The sequence below is a fragment of the Pomacea canaliculata genome, linkage group LG9, assembly GCF_003073045.1.
Source record: "Pomacea canaliculata isolate SZHN2017 linkage group LG9, ASM307304v1, whole genome shotgun sequence".
Lineage (NCBI taxonomy): Eukaryota > Metazoa > Mollusca > Gastropoda > Architaenioglossa > Ampullariidae > Pomacea > Pomacea canaliculata.
In genome coordinates, this window is record NC_037598.1 from 7645571 (window position 1) to 7652390 (window position 6820).

Here is a 6820-nt window from a genome sequence, read left to right on the forward strand (position 1 = left end):
TAAAAATCTGGGAGCTGGTTTAGTGCAGATCAGCAATGAAAGTTGTTTTCTTATATTGCCCGGACTTTCCAACATGCCTCCGCCCTCACGCGTGAATGATGTTGCAGACGACTTTGAACTGACAGTCCTTCTTACTTTAGTGATAAACCAAAAATACAAAAATAGAGAAAGGAACTGGCAGCGGAATTAGTCGTTATGTGTCCTTCTTAGCGAGTAGGATGCTCGTTCAGAACCTTGCACTGTACCTAGTTCTTTGACTAATACTAAGTCTACATGTCTACATGTCTACACCCACTCAAAAGAACATGTGTTTTTTTTTGTTGTTGTTTTTGTTTTGTTTTATTTTTTTTTTTTTTTTTTTTTTTTTTGCGTGTAGGTGGTATTACTTCCACTTGTGAGGCGAACATAGTCGTAGCCAGGCCTGTAGTCGCTTACAAAATAAATATTTCATTGTAGTAGACGGAGGCTCAGGTGCTATGAACACGAACGTTTTTCTTGTAATTCCTTGTGCTGAGGTTTGGCAGGGAATTCCAAGCTGTGGATCCAAATACTTCAAACGATCGCTTGCCAACGGGCGGAAAGAGAGAAATTTCGTTTTTTGGAGTAGTTAAGGTATCCTGACCTCAGTTTCCATTTATTATTTTGCAGCATACCCAGCAGTTATTATTTATGATTTTGCTACATACCAAGCGGTTATGTTCTCACCTTTTTGCAGTCTTGTAAACACACATTCTGCACGTTTTCTTTCTTTCTTTCGGAACAAGAACTCAGATAATCAGCTTCAAGGATCGACTAGGAGAGGAAATATTCCCACATCACATTATGAGAATGTTTTTTTCATCATGAACCTTTGTTTCGGAGTTTCGGTCGGGGTTGTTCTTGGTTACCAGTGAAGCGGAATAGCCGATCCTTATAAACCCTGTTCAGATGGGGGAAGATAGCTTGGACCTTAGGGCCCGGCAATCATACTTATAAAGGTTTATAGAAAGTGTTAACTACAATATCCACACTGCTGTTAAGGATCTAGAAACCTTATCAATATCCTATAGGCCTTATTAAAATTAATATACAGTCGCAGCCATCCCAGTGGTTGTAGTAAGCTTGTCCATGCACATATGCTTGCTTCCTTCCACTCTTTTTGTGATTGATGATGTTTGTAGGAGTGTAGACCCGGAACACATTTTGAGTTGTGATATTTTGCACCGAGCGCACCCCTGTCATTATACAATGCGCACCAAAATGCACTTATATATATATAAACACTATTGCATGATGAAACCGGAGTTCAATGTCCTCGCCACAAAGGAGGGTCCACCAAAGTTTCAGTTTCAGAAGCATGCATGCCACCGACATCTCTGTTCCACCTGACAGACTGCACGCCCAGTTGCACGGACATTCCACTCATACCTGTAGCAAATATCTTGGCACGCTCTTCCGCAATGTGATCCAAAGACTTTGTACCCGGTCTTTCTAACCCGTACCCGCGGTTGAGGAAAACAGTAACTCTTTGTGCGCGCGCGCGTGTGTGTGTGTGTCCCTTTATTAAGTTCATTAAGTACATTATTTCGGCATTTTTAAAACTTTATTTGTTTATTTATTGTAGTGCGAGGGTGGAGTTCATCGCGCCTCAACGGCCCAAAAAGCACATACGTCACCCACGCACCGAAGTAGGCTTGGCGTACGTCACGCCTGAGAAAAGGCTACTTGAGATGACGAGCACGTGCACCTCGCCCAGACTGCCCGGCGCGCGCCACACGTGCTCTCCGTCAGCGCAATGGGCTCAGCAGCGCGTGCAGTAAATCAGCGACTGTTTGCTGGAGTTAATCCCGCCTGACTCGACAGTGTGTGTGTGTCTGCGTGCGTGCGTGTGTATGTGTGTGTGGGTGGAGTGGGGTGGGGGCGGCGAACACAGTCATTGCACGAACTTGTATTACTGGACTGCTAGCAGACGATTTTTTTTTCCAGTTAACTACTAAAACGAGACAGGTGTATACAAAGTTTCCGGTTTATTTACATTCATTGTTACGGCTCGCCGAGACTAACAGCGGAGAACATCGCAAGAGGCTAAGGTTTGGTCTCGGCAGACAGACTATGTTATTTGTTTGTTTTCCTGTCCCTCGTATGCTGTCCATGTTTCACTCTTGTTCTTATGCGCTAAGAGCAAGCTCCTTCGGAGTGAATATGCGCTTTACAAATTTTGCATCATCATTATTATTATGTAGTCCCTCCTCCTTTCCGGCAGGTGAGGGTTATGGTGTCGTGCCATCTGTCCGAGAAGCATATTTGTTTTTAAATAAATAACCGTCTGTCGTTTTACGAAGACGATGGGTGGCTGATTCACTGAACATCCATAAGTTTTCGCCAGACTTATTTATGAGAACTTGACACCATTCTTCCTCAGTCCGAGATTCCTCTTCGCCTTCTATCCATCCATACGTGCAAAGACATGCCGGCTGTGGCAGCTTCTTAGTAAGCCTTCTCTAATGAGTTTTCCTTTAGATTGTTAATTTGAGATATACACTGTGTAGGTTTTGCACATCGGCTATACAACTTGTCTATCTTTATATAAATGCGCTATGTTCGCTAGGACATTTATGCGGGTGCTGGTTTGAACAGGCTAACCCTTCCCGATAATTGTTACCAAATCATCCTGTTGGCCTCGTCTTATAAACTGGCAGGATGAACAGACCTTCTGGTGGCAATTTGTCTCGCATTCAAAACTTTTTTAACTTTATAAAAGCGACTTGCGATGATGGATCCAAACCAGTGCTGCAATGTGCCTGCATCAGACTTGGTTGTATTTCAACGGCTACAGGTGTGTATTATACTCAGGCTTGAATCACCTGTGTGATTGATGTGTCCTGTGTGCTTCCAGAAGAACCAGGAAGAAGAATTAAGTGAGGGGCCAGGTGTGCACAGGACTGGGTGCACACGGCACCACAGGCGAGCGATGAGGGGATAGGGCTGATCACAGGCACCTGCCCCACCTTGCTTGTCAGGCTGAGCGCAGCTCACTCCCGCTTCAAGGGGGCAGCAGTGCGATATTTTTTTGTCTTTGTTGCAATAGGCGTTTCCAGGGAAACTCCAGATGTCTACCATGTCTATGGGGTTTTACAGTCAGCAACAGGCATATACATGTGCACAGACACATGACGAAATAGACAAATGGCAGCATGTTTACAGAAACTATTTTTGTCGCAAAGTAGGTCACGTCATCATTATTCACCGTTGCTGTCATCAGCAGCAGAACCGCGCTATTGTTGCTGCTGATGTGAACCTTCACCATTTGGTATATTGAGGTAAGAATATGCCACAGGCACTTGACCCACCCACTCGGGACTCTCCACCCAACATTACATACTACAGGCAATGTAAAACAGAACCACCCAAAATTAGTAGAGAAATAAAAATGTATTGCAAAAAGGAAAACAAACTATGAGGAAAAGGGAGCAACACTCTTAATTTTTATTTGTTGGAACGTTTAATTGAGATGAGACCGCACTGGAGATGATAAACTGTTTATCTTTTTCTCTCTCTCTTCGTCACACACTGATCGCCTTCATCCACCCAACACTCAAAAAACTTACCTTCCCCAAACATCTAGGAAATAAAAATTGTACTTTTGAAGAAACGCTTCATCCAGCATCCCTGAAGATCCATTCTGCTTCTGGGGAAAAAAATGTTCTCATCCTGAGAGACGATGCATTTACTTCATAAAGACACCACCCCACCTCCTTCTCCACCTCCACCACCACCAGCCCCACAGAAATCTCGTTCACTTCGCACAGACTCCCTTCACCACCCGACACAACCCTTTGGGCCTCCCATAGTCCGAAATGAGTTGTAAGCGAATTCACAGATGAAGATAACAGGGAATTCCTTCGTCTCTCTAGTTCATGTGAATCTGGGATCCAGCAGCTGGTAAATATAGTATTCTCGATGCGCGCGCGCGGGTCAGACGCTTGTGTCTGTTTATTTATTTTGCAAAATAAATAAAATAAAAATAAAATCGAGCCACACCGGTTGCCCTGGGGTCTGATGCAGCAGCGAGCTGCTGGGATCTTGTATGACCTTAGACCCCACGCACCTGTACGAGGAGAACAAGTTCGACAAGGTCATGATTTCCAGGCGAAAATTGGTAAAATACCACATCTTCTTTCTAGAATTTTCAGACTTTGTCTAATTTTAATTAATATGTTGACAGTTTATTTTTGTACAGTAAGGTGCAGAATAGCTTAAGTAGGTTTTCGCTGTTTTCTCAGTGGCTCACACGTAGAGAATGAGAGTGGTACCGCGGTGAACCTAACCTAACCCTATCCCCTAAAACAAAAACAAAAAATAAAAAAAATAATAAAAAAAAATTAAAAATAAAAAAACAAACAAAAATCTCAGTACATATTTCTTTTTTTGTGAAGTGTGGTGAATTATTACAACTTATCAAGTATTTTACCTTTTCTACTTTATCACGTCTTTATTTACCGTTGCGTGTGTGTGTGATATTTGTACGCGGTGAGTAGCTTCTAGCTAGAATCTGGCACAAAATAACAACAACAACAATTTCATTATCATCTTGTGCTAACCTTGTACAGCGCATTAACCCCGACAGCTTTCGTTAAACGTCGCAGAAAATATTTTTTTAAAAAAAGGTCGTCTTAGAAGAAACAGCTACTGTTTACTTTCAGCAAAGACCTCGAACTCGAGGAAAAACAAATGTTGTTTTGTATTGTGATTAATTAGTGATGCTCAACAGTCAAAGTGTGATGTGTCGTATCTGCACTTTGGAGAATAGCAGTAGGTCTTAAGAAAAATGGTCTGGCAGTACTGTCTTTATTTTAATCAACCCTTGGTTGCTATATTAACTTTGTCACAGATTCCCCAACTCGTCCCCACCTCCCCTGCTACTCACACCAGTAAATATTGATGGTATCCAGTTTCAGGACCAGGGTAAAGCGAAGTTTTTCAACCTTCCAATCTTCTCTCCATTCAGCCAGCCTTTCGCAGAACTAGAGGAAGAAATTCAGCGCAACATTCTTTTCCTCTGTAACTGATGAGGGGATAAGACGGATGAAGAAAAACAACGTAGATAATGTCGAGGGCTTGCTGACTGCGCGGATAAGAGACAGTCGTCAGTAGATGTGCCCTCGTTCTCACGGCCCGACTGAAAGACTGGTAAACATGATTACAAATGGCTTCTAACGCTCGTCCTGCACCATGCCTACGTCACACACAGGACCTGGGGTCGTCCCTCCAGCATCTGGAGAACTGCGATGCTGAATTTTTTAAAGAAACAATCGCTGGGTGCCGCATGCAATTCGCGATTTCACAAACTTGTTTTTACAATACGTTTATTTTTAAAACGGCTTTTACATCAGCAAAAGCAACAAACCCGCTCAGAAATTTAAGCGGGTGTTTTACCCAATATTTAGTTGAAATTCTGCAATGGTTGTGGGAATTCTGTGACGCTAGTAAGCACAAAAATTAATAATGAACAATTGAAGTCGTCTTTGGTCCCCATGCAGAGAGCATGTTCATTGCGGTTTCTAAAAACTCGAGTTCGTCTGTTGACGGAACAGTTGTCAAAACTGTTTTTTTGTGGTGTTGCGTGTCGTGCACCCAGGTGACCCGCAGACCGAATCTCTTGACGCCTGGCAACCGTCACAGCTGCACTTCAAATTTCCTCCGATACGACCCACCTCGCACCCCCACAACCACCCGTGTCTGTAGAACCGTCCTTTCCCAGCACTTTTATTATTGTTTTGAAGAACTTAGAGCAGACTCGGGTGACATTATTACAGGAAAACATGAACCCTTTAAAGTACACAACGGCACACATTTCTGAGTGGCATTTGGTTTTCTTTCTCAGGCAAAGGATGTCATGTTTGAAACAGAATTCTACTAGTTCGTGTTTTTCCCGAGAAACGGCATGTACAAATAAAGCTGACGTCTCTGCTCTGAGCGGAGATGCGAACCGCTCCCTTCCTAACAGCAGCCACAATCGCAGCATTATGTCGGATGCTCGTGACCGACCTATACAAACAATATTGACAGCAAATCAGTTTTACTGCACTCCCGGTGGTCCTCGGTCAGCCACTGTAAGAATAATAAGTCTTGAGCGTCTTTTACTACACGCGATCACTGAATCCAAGCTTCGTAACCATTGCGAACCAGTCACAATTCCAACTGTAAACAAGCCAGCCAGCCATGCATTCGGTAGGGTCACACATCTGTCAGCAAAGTCAAAAAGCCTTCAAGACAATTATTCTGCAACCACTCTTTTAATAACTTTTAAATTAACAAGAATGAGACGACAAATACCTGTACCAACAAACTGACTATTGTGTGGCTGATACATAGATGTTCGCTCGAAGATCAGAAAAATATTGCCAGACAATATATGAAGTCTGCAAATAAATTCTCAGTTGAGGATACTCTACTTTGCAATGGATTATGAAGTGAAACAAATGAATGTAAAATGCAAAACTGTAAAGAAATTGGCCGGGTAAGTTAAAAAATGACTTATGCATATATTTTTTCATATCTGAACGGATGACTATAAAAATCTGACAAGTAACAATCAAATACTTTACATTTACACAACAATCAGGGGTAGTGTCTGGAACACTAGCCTCTCCACAACATTCATCCCCTTAAACAAGATTATTACAATGTGCATGTTCGTGCGCGCGTGTGTGAACGTAAATCAAGGTGGAGAAAAGACAGGCAGACAAAGGACGGAGGGAGGGAGAACAGAAGAGGATAATGGGTTGGGGAAAAGCGAGGGAGACTTAAAGTGAGCCTATGTAAATCTCCGGCTACAGAA